This window comes from Ambystoma mexicanum, chromosome 5q (assembly GCF_040938575.1).
Source record: "Ambystoma mexicanum isolate Mex_15411 chromosome 5q, UKY_AmexF1_1, whole genome shotgun sequence".
In the NCBI taxonomy this organism is placed as follows: Eukaryota; Metazoa; Chordata; class Amphibia; order Caudata; family Ambystomatidae; genus Ambystoma; species Ambystoma mexicanum.
In genome coordinates this window covers 792,784,908-792,810,868 of record NC_090933.1, presented here as the reverse complement: position 1 = coordinate 792,810,868, position 25,961 = coordinate 792,784,908, and positions in this window count along the sequence as shown.

Genomic DNA, 25,961 nt, shown 5'->3' with positions numbered 1-25,961 from the left:
TGACACCTGAAAGAATAAAACACATTTCTGGCATGTCTATCCCAAATACACAGAAGGAAGTTAGAGCCTTGATAGGTATGGCTTCGTACTGTAGGTTGTGGATCCCACATTTTTCACTAGTGATCAAACCGATGTTGGCTTTGATGAAGAAGGGCATTTCTTCGCCATTGCCGTGGAACGCGGAACACCAGCAATCGTTTGACTTGCTTAAGACTGCATTATGCTCTGCACCAGTTTTGGGCACACCAAACTATGAAAAGGCCATTGTGTTGTTTGTGCATGAATGTGATGGATGTGCTTTGGCTGTATTAACGCAGGAACATGGAGGGAAGAATAGGCCGTGCGGTTACTTTTCTTCCGCCCTTGATCCTGTAGCATGCGCTTTGCCAAGATGTTTGCGAGCTGTCGCTGCTGCATCTGTAAAACAGAGTGGGGGAATGGTCCCAGGCCATGATCTAACCCTGATGGTGCCTCACTCTGTAGATGTTCTACTGAACCGAACTCAAACGCAACACCTCACTTCTGCACGGTTGACAAGATATGAATTGATCTAGTTTGCTCCTCACATTCAAATTAAGAGGTGTTGTGTTCTTAATCCGGCTGAACTCCTACCTTTCCCGCAAGATACTACTTGCGGCGATGAAGTGCCACATGATTGTTTGTATACGACCGAACAAGAGACAAAGGGTAGAATTGATTTGAAAGATACTCCTTTGGATAACCCGCAAGGAGTGCTGTTTTGTGATGGCTCCTGCTTCAAACTTCCGGATGGTACATCCACAGCTGCTTATGCGATCACTACATTGAGCACGATTGTGGAAACTAAGTGAATCACGCATAATTCTGCGCAGGCCACAGAGATTATAGCATAAACCAGAGCTTGTGAACTTTCCGAAGGGCTTGCAGTAAATATATATACTGATAGTCAGTATGCCTTTGGGGTGGTTCACAACTTTGGGAGACTTTGGTCAGAGAGAGGGTTCCTAACTTCACATGGCACCAAAATCCAACATGGCTCCCTAATAGTACAACTACTCTCAGCGCTTGCGCTCCCTACTCAGTTAGCAGTTATGAAATGTGCAGCACATCGAAAGATTACAGATGATATAGGGAAAGGGAATGCTTTCGCTGATCAGATAGCTAGACAAACTGCTACCGATCTCCTTGCAATGGATGAGGGTGTTGGGCTGTACGGGATATCCAAGCTGATGCCACGTTAGAAGAATCCAAAAGATGGGCTGAAGGCTTGGGGAAACTTGATGATGACGGGTGTTGGGTAGATATGGCGGAAGGGAAATGGCTACTCCCTGACGCGTATATAATGATGATGGTCATCATGGCCCATGGTCCCACGCATGTATGTGCCCAGAAGATGACAAAAATGTTAGAGAAAGTTTGGGTGAATGACAACATTTCAAAAATTGCCCAGCGCTACATCCAGGATTGCATGATTTGCCTACAACACAATGTGGGAAAGGGGACAGTAACTCCAAGGGGAAGTTTTGGGCCATCCTCTGTCCTCTTCGATGTGATCCACTTTGACTTTATTGAAATGGAACGCTCTGATAATAAAAAATATGTGCTGGTAGTTATCTGTGCTTTTAGTAAATGGGTTGAGGCTTTCCCTGTTAAAGATGCTACAGCCATGACTACTGCAAAAATCATGTTAAGGGAATACTTCCCGCGGTTTGGGCTACCAAGGGTTATCTGGTCGGACAATGGTCCACATTTTGTTGCTGCTGTGATTATGCAGATATGTACGCCATTACGAATTGACAAACGGTTCCATTCGGCCAGACATGCTCAGAGCGCCGGACTAGTAGAAAGACACAACGGTATCATTAAGAACAAGCTCGCTAAAACGTGTGCCGGAACCAAACTAAAATGGCCGGACGCTTTACCGATCGTGTTGTTATCCATGCGTACAACCCCTCAAACTAAGACTGGGCTCTCTCCATTTGAGGTGGTAATGGGGAGACCTGCCAATATTTGGAACCTTCCTAAGTGCAATTCATTGAGAAATGTTGAAAATGTATTACTTTCAGATTATTGTAGCCAGTTGACTAGAAACCTGTATTTGATTTATCACCAGGTACGAGAAGCTTTACCTGTGCGATATGTGGGCCCGGGCCACAGTATACGGCCTGGAAGCTTGGTGCTCATCAAGGTATTTGACCGCCCCTCTTGCCTTGCGCCTCGCTGGCGTGGGCCATTCCAAGTCATGTTGGTCACCCAGACAGTGGTGCGGGTCGCTGGGCAGAAGAACTGGATCCACGCGTCCCATGTCAAGAAACTTCCTCACCTTTTGCCACACGTTACAGAAGAAACAGAACCCCTCGCTAACACTGCAACCAATGATCCCAAAGCATTAAGTAGCACAGAGAGTGTGTCAGAGAATCTCTCTGAGCCCGTGAGGCCTGGGGAAGCTGCCATTTTGTCTCCACACTCTCCAAAAGTTTTGCATCCGGAAACTGCTATTTCAAATTCGTCATCTTCACTTGTTTCCGACACGTTGCTTCCAACAGGAAGTGACGACATATTGTTTCCGGATCAATCAGTACCGGGAAAAGTGAGGTACAACCTGCGTCCAAGAAGAAAGACTTATGGCAGGGTTTTGCTGTGCATCTGATAGACTTACCGCACAGTTCGGCTGTGCGTTTGAAGAAGAAAAGGATCATTGAGGGCTTGTTTTTGCCCAAATTTGAGAAAGGGGATTCTGTTGGCTAGGGTTGTGGAAGGACTAAGAAGTCGCTCGACAAGGAGGTCAACAGCAACAAACTTTGGGGTATCCGTTTGAAGACTACAATGCCTGCTACCGCTACCGCTCGTATGGGACATGTAAATAAGGGGGTGACCAACCGGGACGATGGACAAAATGCCTGGGCCCCGAAAATGTATTGCTGTATTTTTATAATGATATTTGGGTTTTTAATAGTCGCTGCCTTAGGATTGTGGTACCCTGAGGAAACTCATTCTTTAGAACTTTTGTTGCCTACTGAAAGTACACCTATTGTTCCTACTCCCTTTGTACATGTGCATACTCTATCCCCTAGGGATTCTCAGCACAGACAAAGGTACCACAATAACACTCTACTGCTTATCATGAATGCTACGCATGCCATTTTTAATAAATCTAACTGTTGGGTCTGCTCACATTTACCGCAACACGGGGATAAGGGGCTAGGTTGGTTTATTCATCCTTTACCTTTGACAACTGCTTGCTATGCTTTTCTTAAAGCACTGTTCTTTGGCCGGTGGAATGATAGCATCTCAGGGAACTTTGACACCAATTTGAATAGTTTTGAGAAACGTGTTTGAACTCCCCTGGGATGCTCGCTTTTCGCGAACAGGAGTAAACCGAATGTTGCTTCTATTAGGCCTTCTGATAAACTAGCTCGTCCTTTCCAATCTTTGATTTCCTTTAAAATGGCTCCAATAGGCAATAAGGATGCCATGCTTCCTTCTTACACTGTTAATCATAGCCCCGATTCAGTCTCCTTCAGCATACAGAGGAATGGAACTCAGTCAATGGGAAATTTTCTAGGTTGTGCCAACGTTGCAAATTTGACTGGGGAAAACAGCGCTTTGTATGTTGGCGAACTTGTCTACTTTGTCTGCGGTAATGTAGCATTCCCATGGTTGCCCAGGGATTGGCAGGGAACCTGTTATTTAGGGATCCTGTTACCTGGGGTGTTTATAGCTAGTACAAGAGAATTTTCAAAGGCTCGTCCACGGCGGGACGAGAATGGTGACACCCCAGCACAAATCTAGGGAGATATAGCAAAATCAGTTGTGCCATTTTGGGGGCAGATAGCGAATTCGGAAGACATTAGAAAGTTAGCGAAAGTACTGGAGAGAACCATCAACCGGACCACGGACATGCTCTATAATATGACGTTAGAACAAAAGGCGATAAGACTAGTAGCACTTCAAAACCGAATGGCATTAGATGTCATTCTGGCTGAGCGTGGTGGAGTGTGTAAATTAGTGGGGTCTGCTTGCTGTGTTTTCGTACCAGATTCCTCCCCAACTATCTTCAAGGCAATACAAAATCTGCACGTCCTTAGTTCCGAAATGCATGTTCCCGAGGGAAACTGGGATCTTAGCGCTTGGTACTGGGACTTCTTGCGATCTTGGGGTTGGAAGGTACTTTCGATCTTGCTGATTATTTTTGGAATCCTGTTGTTTCTTTGTTGCTGTATTCAGTGTCTACCTGGTATATGTTCGATGCTAGGGGGATGTTGCGCACAAGCGATAGGTTCGATAGGGCATAAAGTGTATGCCCCGGACAAAACCTCAAAAGAATATGTGTTGAAAGAAATTTTAGCAAATGACCTATGGCAATAGATATTTCTGACAGTGATTCAGGGTGCATGGATGATGATGCATGGAGTTATTTGCAAGGAGATCCAAAAGTAGTTCTAGCACTTGGCATAGGCCAAAAGGAGGGTTTGTCAAAAAAGGAAATTATATCGTGCCTCCTATTGCAATAAATATATGTATATTGGCCTACGCCAAGCTGCTCGAAAGTCGCTTGCGAAAGAATCCGTGTTGCAAGGTCCTGACCTTAAAATCAATGTAAGCCGCCATTTTAGGTTCATCCGCCATTTTAGGATTTGCTTTGAAAAAGTCACCCTGTGAGTTAAAATGGTGGACGATGTCATTCCAAAATACAACATGGCCGTCTTGACCTCTGTACATAGCTAATATGTAACTTGCCTGCAGGCCACTTGTTGAGGTCATGAACTGAGACTTTGTCCTTCGTTGACTTGTGTGTAAGGGATTACTTGTGTAAAGAAACTAAGCCACGAGTATACTATAAAAACAATGTATCCAAATACTGAACATAGAACACTTGTTTAACCGCATTGTATTAATGTTTAAGAAGACTAGGATGGAAAAATCCCAGATCACACAGTTATTGCATAGGCTTGTTGATACATGTATTAACGGCAAACCAGTTATATGCGGTTGTTCGAGACCTGGCACGAACCCTAGATCTGTGATGTATTAAGTGGAATATTAACCCGAAGTGCGGCTGGACATCGTGCCCACCAAGTGTATAAAAAGCGAATGCATTCTAATGTACAACGTCTCTCACTGAACACATTGAACCACTCTGGAGTTCGTTGTGTTGTACTGAGGGCCGATAGCTACCCGATTTTGCTCTGTTTTTGTAACTGGATTCAGTATATAATAAAGTACTTTGTATGTTCCTTTGTAACCCGTGTTCGGTGTATTTCCTTTTGGGGTACTCAGCCTCGATATTTTGATTTTGTTTTCACAAGCAGACGGGGGAAGAAGGGTGCAAATCTAACATGACCCAAAGGAGTATTGAAGAGGTTTGGGCTGAAGACAGACAAGGGCAGTGGGGAGGAAAACAGCATTGTTCTGGACACCAGTAGCAAGGAGGACGGCCACGAGAACAAGGTGGATTCTGAGGGCACAGAGGAGGGGGATTTGGAGGTTTAGGGCCGAGAGGTGGAGGGCCTTGGCTTTGCTGGACATGTGGCAGGGAATTACAATTACAACCAGCAACCTAATGAGGGTCCCCACCCAGGTAGCCCACAAGGGCCCACTCCCTGAATGACTTTGAAACCCTACTAGATTCATCAGGCCCACACACATTTGCCACCACAGATCCCCAGCCCCTACCACCCAGCACCCCAGCAACAAGCAGCTCAGCCATAGCATCTGTACCCTAACAAGCAGCCAGCCGAGAACTGACACACATTTGGTACTGCACCAAATGGTGCAGCAGTCCCATTTCATGACGCTACAGTAGTAGAGGGGAACCCTTTTTCATTCCCTGGGAAAGACACCTACCCCGACTAGGACAACACACAGAGAGCACTTGCGTGTCCAGTCATGTCAATGGCCCTAAATCCAGATGAGGAAAAGTTGGTGGGGGCAGAAATAGGGAACAAACAATTCATCTTTATGGTGGACTCAGGAGCGGAGAAGTCATGCATCAGTGAAGGTGACTTCCCACTATCAGTAAAGAGTCTTGATATGCAGGGATTCTCTGGGGCTGTGTTAACGGTTCCTTACACAAAAGATCTAGACATCAACATGGGAAGGAAGGTTGTATGAGCCCCCCTCCTATACTCTGAGAGTTCTCCTGTCAACTTGCTTGGTAGGGATCTGCTTAGCAAATTGAACATGATGATTTTATTTACAGACATTGGTATTGTCTGTGCCGCACTTGGCATGTGTTACCTAAGAGCAATGCTGGTGATACATTCCATGGCAAGTGCTGTGGGAGAGGTATCCCTGTCTACCCTGACATGTTCGTTTATGGCATCAAAGTACTTCCACGGGCTGTCCCTCAGATCACCAGACCACTGACTTCATTTTTTGGGACCTGTATTACTCCCCGAGCTAGTTGCTGGCACAATCCTGACACAATCCTATCGTTAGATCTGGAAGGCCTAGTGGTGTCTGCAAAACAGATTGTAGTGCTGGCTGGGACAATTTGTCTGGGAACAAGCTCTTGCAGCCACAGCCTTTGTGCATAAAAACAGCTCTACACTTGTCATGGCGTGCTCAGTAACATTGTATGTGGAGCATTGACTCTTCACAATCCTGGATCGCTCAAAGTCCACATTCAGCACACACAGAGCATCAGCCTATGAAATCATTTTGTCAAGCCCCCACATCCATGTCATAAGGTGCAAGACAGTAAACCCTGCCACGTTCCTCACACAACCATGCCACTCTGAAGATTTGCAACAGCATGACTGTGCATCTTATGAAGGCAAAGATGATGATATCCCTAAAGCAAGAGACAGCCCCCTAGAAGAGGGAGAAACCCTCTTCGCTGATGGGTCAGCATCAATTGACCAGGAAACAGGTGAGAGACATGTTGGGCCAGCAGTGGTACGCCTAGAGGAGGGAGAATATGAAACATTGGTAACGAGGAGACTACTGGCCCATTATAGAGCACAGGCAGCCGAACTGGAAGCACTCATAGAAGCCTTGCAGGCCTCTAAGTGGTGCTATGCCATCATCTATTCAGACTCGGCATATGTCACCACAAGGGTGTATGCATGTGTGTCGCGCTGGAGAAGGAGGGGGTTCAGAAGAGCAGATGGCTCACCAGTACAGCATGTCGCCCAACTCAACACACTGATTTCCGCCCTCGCACAACACCCTGTGGTGGCGGTCGTTAAATGAGCAGCACATACACACAATAAAGACTTACAGGGTAATTCAGAGAATTTTGCACAAAAGTGGCGCACGCGGCTGGCGCACAGTGTCCCCGTGCGATACACTGCGCCAGCCGCGTGCGAAAAAATCCATTTCATCGCACAGCGTATTCATGGATTTTAGCCTCCAAAACCAGCCGTGGCGCAGAGTGGCGCAGCGACCCTGCAGCAGCGCCAGTTACGCCTCCAAGAACGCCCTCGCGCAAGGAAAAGCCATCAAAATTCCCAATTCATCGCAAATGTCTGCCCTAACCCTGGACCAGTTCACAGGGCTGCCAAACAGCAAACGCCAAGCGGGGAACGTGTATTTCAGTGGTTCGCGGGAAGTTTCACACGCGAATGTCCTGGGTACGTGCACATCAGGGGTGAACTTGAAGTAATACACGCGAATCCATCAGGGCACGTGTATTCCAGGGGTGCGCGGGAAGTATCACACGCAAATTCAGCAGAGTACATGTATTTCCGGGGTGCGCGGGAAGTATCACACGCGATTCCATCAGGGCACGTGTATTTCAGGGGTGCGCGGGGAGTACAACACCTGAATTGGCCGTGTGGGCCCTCCCGGGTGTTCCCTCTACACCCTCCACGGCCCCTGCAGGCAGCCCACACCACAGGGGACTACCCTGCACCCCTGCTCATGTCGCGCAGGCAGCCCATCCACTGTGGGCATGCCCCCCAGCCAACCCACATGTCACCTTGCACCACTGATCAACAAAGCATGTCTCCCAGCACCCTCACCCCCCAGCACTGTGGGGCACCTGCCAGCAGGCCCCCACACATGTCCAACTCATGTCCCCCTGCACCCCCACCCCCAGCACTGTGGTGCACCATCCACTAGGCTCACACTCATGTCTCCCAGCACCCCCACCCCCTCCCGCAGTGCAGAGCACCCTCCACCAGGCCCCACTCATGTCCGACTCATGTCCCCCTGCACCCCCACCCCCCTGCATCCAGGGGCACCCTCCACCAGACCCCCACTCCTGTCTAAAACGCCCCCACCCCCCAGCAGTGCGATTCGTCTGGGTATGTGTATTTCAGTGGTGCGCGTGTAGTCTGACACGCGAATTCATCAGGGTACGTGTATTATGGGTCCGCGTGAACTTCCACATGCGATATCAGCAGGGTACGTGTATTACGGGGTTCGCGGGAAGTTCCACACGTGATTGCCCTGGATACGTGTATTCCGGGGTTGCTTAGGAAGTTCCACACGCGATTGCCCTGGGTACGTGTATTTCGGGTGGCTTGGGAAGTTCCACACGCGATTGCCCTGGGTACGTGTATTTCGGGGTGCGCAGGAAGTTCCACACACGATTGCCCTGTGTACGTGTATTTCGGGGTGCGCGGGAAGTTCCACACGCGATTTCAGCAGGGTACGTGTATTCCAAGGTGCGCAGGAAATTCCGCATGCGATTGTCCGTGGTGCGTGTATTTCTGGTTGCGCGTGAAGTTTCACACGCGATTTCAGCAGGGTACGTGTATTCCAAGGTGCGCAGGAAATTCCACACGCGAATCCAGCAGCCTACGTGTACTCTGGGGGTGCCGTGGAGTCCTACACGTGAATCGGCCATGTGGGTCCTCCCAGCTGTTCACTCTACACCTTCCACGGCCCATGCAGGCGGCCCACACCACAGGGGACTACCCTGCACATGTCCCGCAGGCAGCCCATCCACCATGGCCATGCCCCCCAGCCAACCCACATGTCACCTTGCACCACTGATCAACAACGCATGTCTCCCAGCACCCTCACCCCCCAGCACTGTGGGGCACCTGCCAGCAGGCCCCCACACATGTCCAACTCATGTCCCCCTGCACCCCCACCCCCCAGCACTGTGGCGCACCCTCCACCAGGCCCACACTCATGTCTCCCAGCACCCCCACCCCCTCCCGCAGTGCAGAGCACCCTCCACCAGGCCCCACTCATGTCCGACTCATGTCCCCCTGCACCCCCACCCCCCTGCATCCAGGGCCACCCTCCAACAGGCCCCCACACATGTCCAACTCATGTCCCCCTACACCCCCACCCCCCCAGCATCCAGGGGCACCCTCCAGCAGGCCCCCACTCCTGTCTCCCTGCACCCCCACCCCCCAGCATCCAGGGGCACCCTCCACCAGGCCCCCACTCCTGTCTACCACGCCCCCACCCCACAGCAGTGCGATTCGTCTGGGTACGTGTATTTCAGGGGTGCGCGTGTTGTCTGACACGCGAATTCATCAGGGTACGTGTATTATGGGTTCGCGTGAACTTCCACACGCGATATCAGCAGGGTACGTGTATTACGGCGTTCGCGGGAAGTTCCACACGTGATTGCCCTGGATACATGTATTCCGGGGTTGCTTGGGAAGTTCCACACGTGATTGCCCTGGGTACGTGTATTTCGGGTGGCTTGGGAAGTTCCACACGCGATTGCCCTGGGTACGTGTATTTCGGGGTGCGCACAAAGTTCCACACACGATTGCCCTGTGTATGTGTATTTCGGGGTGCGCGGGAAGTTCCACACGCGATTTCAGCAGGGTACGTGTATTCCAAGGTGCGCGGGAAATTCCACATGCGATTGTCCGTGGTGCGTGTATTTCTGGTTGCGCGTGAAGTTTCACACGCGATTTCATCAGGGTACGTGTATTCCAAGGTGCGCGGGAAATTCCACACGCGATTGTCCCTGGTGCTTGTATTTCTGGTTGCGTGAAGTTTCACACACAATTTCAGCAGGGTACGTGTATTCCAAGATGCGCAGGAAATTCCACACGCAAATCCAGCAGCCTACGTGTACTCCGGGGGTGCCGTGGAGTCCTACACGTGAATCGGCCATGTGGGTCCTCCCAGCTGTTCACTCTACACCTTCCACGGCCCATGCAGGCGGCCCACACCACAGGGGACTACCCTGCACATGTCCCGCAGGCAGCCCATCCACCATGGCCATGCCCCCCAGCCAACCCACATGTCACCTTGCACCACTGATCAACAACGCATGTATCCCAGCACCCTCACCCCCCAGCACTGTGGGGCACCTGCCAGCAGGCCCCCACACATGTCCAACTCATGTCCCCCTGCACCCCCACACCCCAGCACTGTGGCGCACCCTCCACCAGGCCCACACTCATGTCTCCCAGCACCCCCACCCCCTCCCGCAGAGCACCCTCCACCAGGCCCCACTCATGTCCGACTCATGTCCCCCTGCACCCCCACCCCCCTGCATCCAGGGCCACCCTCCACCAGGCCCCCACACATGTCCAACTCATGTCCCCCTACACCCCCACCCCCCCAGCATCCAGGGGCACCCTCCACCAGGCCCCCACTCCTGTCTCCCTGCGCCCCCACCCCCCAGCATCCAGGGGCACCCTCCACCAGGCCCCCACTCCTGTCTACCACGCCTCCACCCCCCAGCAGTGCGATTCGTCTGGGTACGTGTATTTCAGGGGTGCGCGTGTTGTCTGACACGCGAATTCATCAGGGTACGTGTATTATGGGTCCGCATGAACTTCCACACGCGATATCAGCAGGGTACGTGTATTACAGCGTTCGCGCGAAGTTCCACACGTGATTGCCCTGGATACGTGTATTCCGGGGTTGCTTGGGAAGTTCCACATGTGATTGCCCTGGGTACGTGTATTTCGGGTGGCTTGGGAAGTTCCACACGCGATTGCCCTGGGTACGTGTATTTCGGGGTGCGCAGGAAGTTCCACACACGATTGCTCTGTGTACGTGTATTTCGGGGTGCGCAGGAAGTTCCACACGTGATTTCAGCAGGGTACGTGTATTCCAAGGTGCGCGGGAAATTCCACATGCGATTGTCCGTGGTGCGTGTATTTCTGGTTGCGTGTGAAGTTTCACACGCGATTTCAGCAGTGTACGTGTATTCCAAGGTGCGCGGGAAGTTCCACACGCGATTGTCCGTGGTGCGTGTATTTCTGGTTGCGTGAAGTTTCACACACGATTTCAGCAGGGTACGTGTATTCCAAGGTGCGCAGGAAATTCCACACGCGAATCCAGCAGCCTACGTGTACTCTGGGGGTGCCGTGGAGTCCTACACGTGAATTGGCCATGTGGGTCCTCCCAGCTGTTTACTCTACACCTTCCACCGCCCATGCAGGCAGCCCACAACACAGGGGACTACCCTGCACATGTCCCGCAGGCAGCCCATCCACCATGGCCAAGCCCCCCAGCCAACCCACATGTCACCTTGCACCACTGCCCACCAACGCATGTCTCCCAGCACCCCCACCCCCCAGCACTGTGGGGCACCCTCCACCAGGCCCCCACTCCTGTCTACCACGCCCCCACCCCACAGCAGTGCGATTCGTCTGGGTACGTGTATTTCATGGGTGCGCGTGTTGTCTGACACGCGAATTCATCAGGGTACGTGTATTATGGGTCCGCGTGAACTTCCACACGCGATATCAGCAGGGTACGTGTATTACGGCGTTCGCGGGAAGTTCCACACGTGATTGCCCTGGATACGTGTATTCCGGGGTTGCTTGGGAAGTTCCACACGTGATTGCCCTGGGTACGTGTATTTCGGGTGGCTTGGGAAGTTCCACACGCGATTGCCCTGGGTACGTGTATTTCGGGGTGCGCACAAAGTTCCACACACGATTGCCCTGTGTATGTGTATTTCGGGGTGCGCGGGAAGTTCCACACGCGATTTCAGCAGGGTACGTGTATTCCAAGGTGCGCGGGAAATTCCACATGCGATTGTCCGTGGTGCGTGTATTTCTGGTTGCGCGTGAAGTTTCACACGCGATTTCAGCAGGGTACGTGTATTCCAAGGTGCGCGGGAAATTCCACACGCGATTGTCCCTGGTGCTTGTATTTCTGGTTGCGTGAAGTTTCACACACAATTTCAGCAGGGTACGTGTATTCCAAGGTGCGCAGGAAATTCCACACGCAAATCCAGCAGCCTACGTGTACTCTGGGGGTGCCGTGGAGTCCTACACGTGAATCGGCCATGTGGGTCCTCCCAGCTGTTCACTCTACACCTTCCACGGCCCATGCAGGCGGCCCACACCACAGGGGACTACCCTGCACATGTCCTGCAGGCAGCCCATCCACCATGGCCATGCCCCCCAGCCAACCCACATGTCACCTTGCACCACTGATCAACAACGCATGTATCCCAGCACCCTCACCCCCCAGCACTGTGGGGCACCTGCCAGCAGGCCCCCACACATGTCCAACTCATGTCCCCCTGCACCCCCACCCCCCAGCATTGTGGCGCACCCTCCACCAGGCCCACACTCATGTCTCCCAGCACCCCCACCCCCTCCCGCAGAGCACCCTCCACCAGGCCCCACTCATGTCCGACTCATGTCCCCCTGCACCCCCACCCCCCTGCATCCAGGGCCACCCTCCACCAGGCCCCCACACATGTCCAACTCATGTCCCCCTACACCCCCACCCCCCCAGCATCCAGGGGCACCCTCCACCAGGCCCCCACTCCTGTCTCCCTGCGCCCCCACCCCCCAGCATCCAGGGGCACCCTCCACCAGGCCCCCACTCCTGTCTACCACGCCTCCACCCCCCAGCAGTGCGATTCGTCTGGGTACGTGTATTTCAGGGGTGCGCGTGTTGTCTGACACGCAAATTCATCAGGGTACGTGTATTATGGGTCCGCGTGAACTTCCACACGCGATATCAGCAGGGTACGTGTATTACAGCGTTCGCGGGAAGTTCCACACGTGATTGCCCTGGATACGTGTATTCCGGGGTTGCTTGGGAAGTTCCACACGTGATTGCCCTGGGTACGTGTATTTCGGGTGGCTTGGGAAGTTCCACACGCGATTGCCCTGGGTACGTGTATTTCGGGGTGCGCAGGAAGTTCCACACACGATTGCTCTGTGTACGTGTATTTCGGGGTGCGCAGGAAGTTCCACACGTGATTTCAGCAGGGTACGTGTATTCCAAGGTGCGCAGGAAATTCCACATGCGATTGTCCGTGGTGCGTGTATTTCTGGTTGCGTGTGAAGTTTCACACGCAATTTCAGCAGGGTACGTGTATTCCAAGGTGCGCGGGAAGTTCCACACGCGATTGTCCGTGGTGCGTGTATTTCTGGTTGCGTGAAGTTTCACACACGATTTCAGCAGGGTACGTGTATTCCAAGGTGCGCAGGAAATTCCACACGCGAATCCAGCAGCCTACGTGTACTCTGGGGGTGCCGTGGAGTCCTACACGTGAATCGGCCATGTGGGTCCTCCCAGCTGTTCACTCTACACCTTCCACCGCCCATGCAGGCAGCCCATACCACAGGGGACTACCCTGCACATGTCCCGCAGGCAGCCCATCCACCATGGCCAAGCCCCCCAGCCAACCCACATGTCACCTTGCCCCACCAACGCATGTCTCCCAGCACCCCCACCCCACAGCACTGTGGGGCACCCTCCACCAGGCCCCCACTCATGTCCAACTCATGTCCCCCTGCACCCCCACCCCCCAGCACTGTGGGGCACCCTCCACCAGGCCCCTACTTATGTCCAACTCATGTCCCCCTGCACCCCCACCCCCCAGCACTGTGGGGCACCCTCCACCAGGCCCCCACTTATGTCCAACTCATGTCCCCCTGCACCTCCACCCCCCTGCATCCAGGGGCACCCTCCACCAGGCCCCCACTCATGTCCCCCTGCACCCCCCTGCATCCAGGGGCACCCACCACCAGGCCCCACTCATCTCCACTCATACTTCCTGTACCCCCACCCCCCAGCACTGTGGGGCACCCTCCACCAGGCCCCACTCATGTCCAACTCATGTCCCCCTGCACCCCCACCCCAGCACTGTGGGGCACCCTCCACCAGACCCCCAATCATGTCCAACTCATGTCCACCTGCACCCCCACCCCCAGCACTGTGGGGCACCCTCCACAGGCCCCACTCATGTCCAACTCATGTCCCCCTGCACCCCCACCCCCCAGCAATGTAGGGCACCCTCCACCAGGCCCCACACTCCTGTCCCCCTGCACCCCCACTTCCCTGCATCCAGAGGCACCCTCCACCATACCCCCACTCCTGTCTCCCTGCACCCCCACCCCCCAGCACTGTAGGGCACCCTCCACCAGGCCCCCACTCCTGTCCCCCTGCACTCCCACCCCCCAGCACTGTAGGGCACCCTCCACCAGGCCCCCACTCCTGTCCCCCTGCACCCCCACGGCCCAGCACTGTGGGGCACCCTCCACCAGGCCCCCACTCATGTCCAACTCATGTCCCCCTGCACCCCCACCCCCCTGCAACCAGGGGCACCCTTCACCAGGCCCCACTCATGTCCAACTCATGTCCCCCTGCACCCCCACCCCCCAGCACTGTAGGGCACCCTCCAACAGGCCCCCACTCCTGTTCCCCTGCACCCCCAACCCCCAGCACTGTGGGGCACCCTCCACCAGGCCCCCACTCATGTCCAAATCATGTCCCCCTGCACCCCCACCCCCCTGCATCCAGGGGCACCCTCCACCAGGCCCCCACTCATGTCCAACTCATGTCCCCCTGCACTCCCACACCCTAGCACTGTAGGGCACCCTCCACAAGGCCCCCACTCCTGTCTCCCTGCACCCCCACCCCCCTGCATCCAGGGGCACCCTCCACCAGGCCCCACTTCTGTCTCCCAGCACCCACACCCCCCAGCACTGTAGGGCACCTTCCACCAGGCCCCCACTCCTGTCTCCCTGCACCCCCACCCCCTGCATCCAGGGGCACCCTCCACCAGGCCCCCACTCCTGTCTCCCAGCACCGCCACCCCCCAGCAGTCAGGGGCACCTGCCAGCAGGCCCCCACACATGTCCCCCAGCCAACACGTCATCACAATCTAGATCCCTGGCCCTTATGGGCAGCCTCCACATGCCAAACACCCACCCAAGTATTGCATCCACCCACTTAGAAATGGCAATTACATGATACAACCCCAATGGCAAGTATGTAAATGAACACATGTCCCTCACATACACACAATGGGTGTCAGTGAATGTCAAAACCCATATCATGACATGCATGAAACCAATGAGATGATACTACACATTGAAGTATGATGAAAGAATATGTATTAAAAGCAACATAAATGGAATAAAAAATAAACAAACGAAAATGGGAATTTAAAACAAAAAGCAGCATGTCCATAAAATAATGTAAAACCACAAATCATAATCCAAAGGAAAGGTGTCCAAAGTCACAGTTCACAAAAGTAAATCCAATGGAAAATTAAAACCAAAAACCATTGCTCCATGGGTAAAATCAAAATTTAAAAAAAAATTCCCAAAAGTCAACTATATACAGATAAACAATCCAGGGTCCATGATCCCAACAGAAGAAATGAAACCTATCTAATAACACTACCTAATAAAAAATCTATATACAAAAATGTGGTCCATTGTCCAAAAGGTCCAAAAAATATAAAAAAGCAAAGGAAACCTAACACTAACTACACAACTATTTACAAGGGCAGCGGGCCAGTCCGACATCTCACTTCGGTATGTTCCGGGCCAGGGCATCATCGAACTCCTGCTCAATGTCCCGGAGGCGGTCCTCCTCCATGGCCCGAGGGTCCGCAGGGCCGACGACACGTTCACCTCCAACTGCCTGCGGATTGCCTCGAGGCACTCGGCCCGCCTCAGGGCCCTGTGCATGGAGTTCTCCGCCCTGACCATCGTGAGCCGTGCCTCTTCCGCCCGCTGCCGCTCCGCATCTATGGCGTGGCCCAACTGCTGCCACACGGAAGACACTTCCCGTCCTGGGTCCTCCTGCCCTCAGGCCGATGCTTGCCCCTCCGATATCGAAGGCCCCGAGCCATCATGGCTCCCACCTCGTTGCTGATGCTGCTGTGCCTGTGCCCGTGCCCTGGCTTCTGCTGCCTGCACATCCTCCACCGGCTGGGGTGCAGTCGTTGATGTGGCCACCCCTGATGGACGTCCGACTCCCGACTGTGGCAGGGATGCCTCCTATACTAGCCTGGCCGCACCGTCAGAGGCAGCTCCACAGGGCACCCAGGTGACAAATGGGTGGGAAGATGGCACAGAGGACGACTGGTGGATAGGGTGTTCAGTTGAGGAGGGGGTCGGAGCAAGCTGCAGCAAACGGAGGAATCCGGCCTGGGTGACCTGTCCCAGAAGGCCGACGCGGTCAACGAGCCATTTGAGATGACGTGCAGTCTCCTCATGAAAAGACTGCAGGTCACCTCTCATGGCCCGTTGCCGCAACACCACACCAGTCAGGACAGGCTCAACCCGTACCTGAATAGCCGCGTCTGCAGGCAGAGGAAGGCCAGTTGTTGTGAGCTCATCCCCTGCCTGAAAACAGGTCTGGACGTAGGCATCCCTGCTGGTGCAAGATGATGCAGTGACAGGATCAGGGACAGGATTGCACACAGGCACCTCCGCGGCGGCCTGTGCTGCCTCCTGTCCCTGGTCCTGCACTGCACCACTAGCACCAGTGGAATCCCCACCTCCAGACCCCGTCTCTGTAGCTTGCACGGCCTCCTCCTCCACCAAACCCCCACCAACCTGGATGACTCCGTGCCATCTTCCCTCGTTGGGCCCTGTGGGGTCCCAGCTGCCCCTTCTGCTGCCGAGGAGTCCAACTCCGACCTCCGCCTCTTGGACCTCCCCCCGGCAGCTGCGGCCTGGGACGCGGCACCGGACTCCTCACTCCCCGACAAGATCACAACCTGGGAGGGGAGCCGGGCCTTGCGTCTCTGGCTGGCGGTGCGATCCCCTCCGCTGTGCTCCACAGCACCTTCACCGCCCTCTTCATCAGTTGACGCTGCAGACAGGGAGAAATAAAACACAGGCATCAGGGCACTGTACAATGGACACATACACACATGACAGTTGTACATGAGTGGCATTGGCAAACGTCAGACATGGCATCACAATCGCCAACACACATGTCATTTCAACTCGCACACATGAGCCATACCACAGCCATATCGCAACAGCCAGCACCATCCATACACATACAACAGCATGAGCAGGCAAAGGTGAGCCAGACATCACATGCAACACAGGGAGTGCACTACACATGCACGCACACCACCACACTTGCATGCATGTATACACCTCTGCCAACTGTCGCAGTGTTCAGATTGGCATCCATGTCACATCTGCCAATCAGGCTTCCACATCCCGCTGTCACATGCATCCATGTTGCATCAATGTTGCACCCTTGTCAAATACACACACATGTACACAGTGCTGATACATGCAGCTGAAAACAACATCCATGTGTGACATCACGAACATGCCTACTTACATACACATTCATCCAAACATGTGTGCCCACACAACTGTATTTGGCATGCAAGCCAACTCACACAAGCACCATCCATGTCTCACACATGACAGCCCTCGCATGTGTTAGCCTCACGGCCCTGTACACCCCCCCATACTTGGCCCCATAAAAACACATGTGCAACCTGCACACTACTGGCACATCACCACACGCACAGCTCACAATCATGATGCATGTACACTTACCGCTCGGCTCCAGACGGGTCTGCCTCTCAAGGACCTGGGCGTGGAGTGCTGGGGATATGCGTTCCAGGACCCTCATCTGATCGTCCGACAAGTGGCCCCGGCGCCCCTTAGCATCCGCTGCCTTCAAGAGGCGCCGGGCCTTGTTGAGGGTCCTGGACCTGAAGTCCTCCCAGTGCTTCTTGACATGATGGAATAGTCGGACTGCCACCCCCTCCGCTTTGATGGCAGTCACGATGTCCGTCCAGATCCGAGTCCGTCCTTCCTTGTCGGCATGCAAACTTCCGAAGAGGGCATCATACTGCCCCAGGACTTGCTCCACCAGGACACCAACTTCGGTGGCAGTGAAACTGGTGCCCCTCTGCCTCTCTGGCCGGGGGTTGTCAGTGGTGCCAGATGTTGCAGTGCCCGACATGACAACCCCAGAGGCAGGAGTGGGTGGGCAACTGGGTCCTGGGGCTGGTCTGTGGAGCGATGGAATCCCAGTCGGGAGTCTTCGGTTCCAGCAGGGATGGTCACAGCAACAGCACCCCTGGCTGATGTGCAGGCAGCAAATGGCAGGGCACGTGGGCAGCAGGCAATCAGGCAGCAGCAGATGGCAGGTGGGAGCGTGCTCGGGGCTCTGGGGGGCAGTAATTCGGCCTTCTGGGCAGGAGCGTGGTCTTCCGTGTGCTTACGTGTGGCCAGCTTGATACAGAGTGATTTGGCACGTGAAAATCCAGCACGTCTGCGTGTAATTCGAGGAAAGGGCCTTAGCGCGTAAGCGCGTCAGCACACGTACGTGAATTCATTGGCCCAAAGGCCAACAGCGCGTATGCGCATCTGTGACGTGCGTGCGCAGGCGTTTCCCTGTACACGGGTGCATGTTACACGTCCAATGACTGCACCTCAGAGTGTCAGCCTCAGAGTGTCAGCTCGTGTAATCAGAGGATGTGGCCTTAGCGCGTACACGCGGAAGTGACGCTGGATGTGTGGGCATGTTTAAAAGGTACGTGTAGAATGCCTTTTCCTTGTACGTGCTTTTTGTGGAGAGCGAGTGGGTGAAATCTGTACTTCTTGTCGGTTCACACGCGATTTACTTCACGGCGTTCCAAGTTCGTACTTCCTGTTACCTCTGACAGCTGTTTCTCTTTTTGTCTTTTTCCTGGGCCTGTTTCCTCAAACACCGTTCACTTCTCCTGTTGTCCTGTCTCCTCAGACAGCGTACAAATCTTCTTTTGGCGGGGGTGTTGCCAACGCGCACATGCGCATATTTTTCACGCGTTATTTCCTGGCAGACGGTGAGTCGCGCACGTATTTGACATCTGTGCTTGCCCCGTGTGTTGCCTACCCCTTCAGAGGTCAGTCTAGGCTGCGTGTGACACGCATACGTTCATTTTTGTGTTTCTGGGTGCCACAGCGTAGTGCAGGTGTATTTTTCCACGCACGTGGTCTAGGAGGGGTTGCGTGCACATTATCTCCCTTTTTCGGGGTGCCTGTGCGTTGCGTGACCCGTCATCTTCCCCCAGGGGTCACATACAGACTTGCTAGAGCACTAGGGTACGAATTCCATCTAGTACCCTACCCCTTTGACCCCCAATTGCCCAGGACAATAGTTTACTGCAACTCCCATACGCACAACTACATCAGTGCCATGGTTGGGAGGCGAGCACGCGGTAAGGGTGGCAAAGGTGGATGAGCCACAAGAGGTGGCCGTGGTGGATACGGTAGGGGACGTGGCCGGGACTTGCAGGGTGCCCCTAGCCCCCCATGTGTGGGTGACCAGTCAGGGACACCCATGCCCCCCCCCCTGGTTGAGGGTAATGTGGCTGACACCATCCCGGCTCAGCCCTTGTTGGACCAGCCCATTGTGGCACCAGACCTGGCACAGGGTGACTCCATGGCTGACTTCCAGGTCAGCAGGTCTAGGCCACATGTGGCGGTGCACGTTGGTGTCACCAGCCCACGTGGATCAGGGGCAGCTATGTCATCTGCTGCCCCGAGTAGGCAGGGTGGGGAGGCTGCAGGGGCAGCTGCGGCTCCATCCACCCCAGCTCTGAGTCTCCCAGCCAGGACAGTGTCGGTCCTAATCCATCCTGATGACGTCCCCCCTGACTACATCACACTTCAGCTAATGCCTACACCAAGTCCCATGGTGAGCGTTCATTCCCACACTCCTGGTCCACAGTCCACCGGGGCTCCTGCCCCTAGTGTCCAGAGCGGCGTAGGACACTCAGTATCACCACCACCTTCCATGCGGAAGAGGAAGAGTGCTCGTCCAGTACAGGCTGATGCCCCAGACACGGCTACACAGTCCGGCCCACCAAGGAAGCCCAGCTTCAATCAGGCCGAACTTGATGCACTTGTGGAGTATGTGTCCGCACATGACAGCGAAATGGTGATTGCTGCAGGATGCAAGACCACACCTGCACAACGTCAGGCACACTGGCAGACCATCGCAGAACTCATAAGTGCCCTTGGATTCGTGAGGCGCACAGCTAATGATTGCTACAAGCGCTGGAATGACCTGTAGCGCAGGGCAAAAAAAAAGCTGGCCTCAAGTCATGTCGCATCTCTAGTGACTGGAGGTGGGTCTCCAGCAAAGGACATAGAACTCACTCCACATGAGTATGTTGCTGGGACCTAAGTCACGGAGGAACAGATCTAAGGCGTAGGAGACCTGCCAGATTACGAGGCATTGTCCGGTGAGTGCACATGCATGTGTGTGTCATCCATGTGCATGGTGTGTGTGTGAGTGCTTCTGATTGAGTGCCAGGTGAGGGGGTGTGTGCCTGAGTGGTTTGGGCCACCCATGTGTTTCATCCAATACATTCTGCGCAAAAGGTTTTGGGTGTTGCAGTATCCCTTCTGGCAACAGTAGACATTCAGCCCAACCTCACGCCAGTTGCCCTTGAAGTGTCATCTTGACACAACATAGTTGCATATTATTCTGTGTTCATTCAGGCTGATTGTCTGCATTCCACCACTTTCACTAGGCATTTCTCAGTCCTATTGTCACATGTGTGACATGGCTAGGGTACATGCCATCTGTGTGATGGCATGTGTCATGTATGTGTATTGGACATGCCAACCACAGGCCAATGTGTGATGGCACTGCTAGCCAGCATGCAGCAAATGTGTTGGTCTTCCATCTTGGTGTCATCAATGTGTGCCATTTGCCTCCCCTTCACACGCAGTGACAGTGCATGCATGGGGGAGTTATAGTCATGTGGGACATGTGTCAATGAAGTACTGTTTCTATTGCTTCTCAGCCCTAATTGTGTGCCATGGTGCTAATGCCTGTTCCCATTTCTTTTCTTTCATGTCTTTGCAGGGGATGACGCACTTGATACTGCTGGGGTTGTGGACCCCGGAGAGGTCTCAGGCCCGACCGGGCACCAGTGAGGGACGTGGTGTGGTGGTGGGTGAGAACCCACACTTGCTGCAGACCATCATCTCTAGGGGTGTCTCTGGGTGCACCTCCCCCGAGTACTATTCAGGTGTCGATTCGGATGATGAGACCTACGTGCCGTCACAGGTAAGTGTTTCTGGGAGGGATTCTGTACTGTCCAACCCACCTGCACCAGGGGTAGAACCCTCAATGGGGATGTCAGTGTTGGTAGGTCCCTCTTTGGTGGTTACGGATGCAGGGTCACACTTCGCTACATCTGATCCTGTTCCTGGGCCAGAAGATCAGAGGGGGAATGCAGTCCTGCAGCCTCAGGCAGTGCCGGCACAGCAAGGCGCAGTTTGCCTTGCCCCAGACAGGTGTGGTGCCCGCCGACGCGGTGGCCGTACGCCACCTGGCAATACCGCATGGGAGCAATCCATATACGGTATGGCAAACCAACAGGCAGCATCAACTGAGATGATGGCTCAGGCCATGGATAGGGTGGCCACTTCCATTGTCCCCCAAGAAAGGCTGATTGAACAACTACAGCAGGCAACAGACTCCATTAGCCAGTCACACAGGGAGGACATGTTGGCGTCCAACAGGGACAGGCGGGCGGCACTGGAGACTCTGCCGGAAGCCATTTCTATTGAGTCCCAGGGCCACAGGGAAGCCCTGAGGGTGGAACTCCGTCAGCTCAGGGTAACTCTGGTTGAGCTTGAGGCTTCAGCTAACATGAGAACAGAACAGCAGCTGGAGCGGCTCACACGTACGCTCTCAGCTGAGATGCAGGCAACTAGGGAGGAGGTCCGGGCATCCCGTGAGTTGTTGCATGGGGACCTCCACACAATTATCCTCCAGAACCAGACCTTCCACACCGGCATGCTTGCAGACATGGAGGACCAGACTAGGGCTTTGCGTGGGCTGCCTCCCATAGTGCCACCACCTCCTGATGCAGCTGCAGAGGGTGAGGAGAGCGACAGCAGCGATTCTCCCACAATAGGGTAGCCGTGCAGGCAATGAGCCCATGGAGGTGTTTTTTTTTCCGCAAGATCCACACAGTTGGGTTTTGGTGTGCACCCTGTCCTCGGACCTCCTGAGTGGCCTCCCCCACACCCCCGGGCCCATTCATGGCCATTTTTGATTTTTTATTTTTGTTTTTTGATTTTTGATTTTTGATTTTTTGGACAGTGTGTTGCCTTTTGTGGCTCCCGTGGGCATAAGCTGTACTGTGGCTGGGCACATGCAGGCTTGTCCTGAATTTGGGTCAGATGCTTGGGTTTGTGTGACACACACCCCTCCTGCTTCCCGTTTCCATGGGCTTGCAAAGGGTGTGCCCAAGTGACATTGACTTACACGGTGACGTTGGACTCCCATTTGATGTGTGGGCAGTCTGTAGTCAATACTGTGTATACATTCCTAGTGCATATTGTTGTTGTATTGTACACTGCATGGTGTATTGATATGTGCTTCTGCATCCATCTCATCCTCCTAATTTGCAGGTCCATTTGTCATGTCTTCACAAGGCGGTCTACTTTGGAAATGGAGTCCATGTTGTAAGCAGTGCACCTACACTTTTGCGTGGCGCTAACACTGTACAGTTGGAAGTGTTCGAAGTGCTGGCATTATCAGGTAGTGAGGCTACCAATTTTCTAAGTCCGTACTGTCATGTTTATGGTAGGTTGGAGGTTGTGTAGGAGATTAGTATTATTGGTAAGTATTTGGTAATGTGTGTTGTTGGTCCTGCATTACTGTGAGCATTTCATGTGTGTCCAGTCTCCATTAGGGACACTGTAGTTTGTGACACTTGGGTCATGTTGTGGGGATTAATTTGTTTGCTCTCACATAGCATGACATGCCATGGTGTGTTGTGTGGCCGTGCCGGGGAGGGGTTGGGTGACATGGCACTGTCCTCATGTTGTATTTTGCAAGTGGGTATTCATTTTTACTGCATGGAAGTGTGTCTTTTGATGACACTGCATTGGTGGTGTTTGTGTAGGTAGAGATGCACACATTGTGACACTTCCAGATGAACAATCTCAGGCTGCTATGGTTCTGACAGTTGACTGTCCCTTAATTCATCATAATTGTCAGATTGAGTCATCATTGATTGTCAGATGGTATGTGCCAGGGCTGTGTGCACTCCACAGGGGTGTGATTTCTATGTGAAGTAATTATCCACCAGCTGCGTACGGGCTGCCTCAACCCGTGCCCTTTCCCCTCCCATGCACAGCGGGCGTGCATGTGGTTGGGGATGTGGGGGCACCACCATGTCCACAGCCAGGCCCCGGCGTGTTGTAACATTGTGCAGGACACATGCTGCCACTATGATCCTGCACACTACTGGGGGAGCGTATAACATCTGCCCGCCAGAACGGTCAAGGGAGCGAAAGCGTGACTTGAGCACTCCGAATGTGCGCTCCACTATGCCCCGGGTTGCAATGTGGGCTGTGTTGAATCTTACCTCGGGTGGCGTGGTGGGGTTCCGAATTGGCGTCATCATGTGGGTGCTCAGAGGGTAGGCACTGTCCCCTGGGGAGGTGGTGATGGGGATCATTAGTGGGGTATTGACATTACTCTGTATCTGTCATGCATGCGTGTGCTGTGGCATTTATACTCACCAAGCAGCCATGCATCGCCATGCTGCCCAGCTTCCATGTCCCGGTTTAGGGTTGACATCCTGTAAATGAAGCTGTCGTGGGTGGACCATGGATAGTTGGCATATACTGAGGTGATGATTCCCTTGGAATCACATACTACCTGGATGTTGATGGAATGCCAGTGCTTGCGGTTTCTGTAGATGTGCTCAGATGCCCTGGGGGGACGTAGAGCCACATGGGTGCAATCAATGGCACCTAGCACTTTGGGGAATTGTGCCACCCTGTAGAAATCCTGGCTGACAGCCTGCCTTTCTGCAGGTGTTCTGGGCAGGTATATGTGCCTGCGGACTGATGGGCGTGCAGTGATGATGGCCAACACCTGGTGTAGGCACTGTGACTGCGTGGCCTATGACACCCCCCCCCCCGCTATGGCACTTGTCCGCTGAAATGATCCGGTAGCCAAGAAGTATAGTACATTGAGGACCTTCTCCAGGGGGCTGAGTGCTTGGGAGCATAGGGTGGGTGATGTGAGGTCATCCTCCCACTCACTGACCAGGTCGAGTATTATGTGTGGTGGAAACCTGTACCTCCCATACACCTGGTCATCAGGCATACCAAATAGGCTGGTTCTGGGTGTGAAGATTCTGGCCCTGACTATCCTTCTCCTCCTCCTGCGGTATCCCACGGCCACTGCTGCTAGGAACGGTATATTCATCCTGGCGTCTGAGCTTGTTTGTTGTTTGCGCACTCTTTTATGCTGTGCGGGACGTGCGCCTGCTTCATGCTGGCGTACGTGTTTCCGGATTGGACCTTTTTTTTTTGCGCGTTGTAGGCGACCGTGTAAATATTCCCCCCCACCCCTGAAATACACGTACCCTGCAAATTCGCGTGTGAAACTTCCCGCGCACCCCGAAATACATGTACCCAGGGATATCGCGTGTGGAACTTCCCGCGAACCCCGTAATACACGTACCCTGCTGATATCGCGTGTGGAAGTTCACGCGGACCCATAATACATGTACCCTGATGAAATCGCGTGTAAGACTACCCGCGCAACCCTGGAATACACGTACCCTGGCAAATCGCACTGCTGGGGTGTGGGGGGGGTGGGAGACATGAGTTGGACATGAGTGGGGGCCTGGTGGAGGGTGCCCTACAGTGCTGGGGGTGGGGGTGCAGGGGGACATGAATTGGACATGAGTGGGGGCCTGGTGGAGGGTGACCTGCACTGCTGGGGGGTGGGGGTGCAGGGAGACACGAGTGGGGGCATGGTGGAGGGTGCCCCTTGATGCAGGGGGGTGGGGGTGCAGGGGGACAGGAGTGGGGGCCTGGTGGAGGGTGCCCTACAGTGTTGGGGGGTGTGGGTGCTGGGAGACAGGAGTGGGGGCCTGGTGGAGGGTACCCTACAGTGCTGGGGGGTGGGGGTGCAGGGGGAGAGGAGTGGGGGCCTGGTGGAGGGTGCCCTGCACTGCTGGCGTGTGGGGGTGCAGGGAGACAGGAGTGGGGGCCTGGTGGAGGGTGCCCTACAGTGCGGGAGGGTGGGGGTGCAGGGGGACAGGAGTGGGGGCCTGGTGGAGGGTGCCCTGCACTGCTGGGGGGTGGGGGTGCAGGGGGACAGGAGTGGGGGCCTGGTGGAGGGTGCCCTACAGTGCGGGAGGGTGGGGGTGCAGGGGGACAGGAGTGGGGGCCTGGTGGAGGGTGCCCTGCACTGCTGGGGGGTGGGGGTGCAGGGGGACAGGAGTGGGGGCCTGGTGGAGGGTGCCCTACAGTGTTGGGGGTGTGTTGGTGCTGGGAGACAGGAGTGGGGGCCTGGTGGAGGGTACCCTACAGTGCTGGGGGGTGGGGGTGCAGGGGGGCAGGAGTGGGGGCCTGGTGGAGGGTGCCCTGCACTGCTGGGGTGTGGGGGTGCAGGGAGACATGAGTGGAGGCCTGGTGGAGGAAGCCCCTGGATGCAGGGGGTTGGGGGAGCAGGGGGACATGAGTGGGGGCCTGATGGAGGGTGCCCCTGGATGCTGGGGGGTGGGGTGCTGGGAGACTTGCATTGGTGGGCAGTGGTGCAAGGTGACATGTGGGTTGGCTGGAGGGCCTGGCCATGGTGGATGGGCTGCCAGCGGGACATGTGCAGGGGTGCAGGGTAGTCCCCTGTGGTGTGAGCTGCCTGCAGGGGCCATGGAGGGTGTAGAGGGAACAGCTGGGAGGACCCACACGGCCAATTCACGTGTGGGACTCCCCGGCACCCCCGAAATACACGTAGGCTGCTGGATTTGCGTGTGGAATTTCCCACGCACCCGGAGTACACGTACCCTGCTGAAATTGCGTGTGGAATTTCACGGGCACACAGAA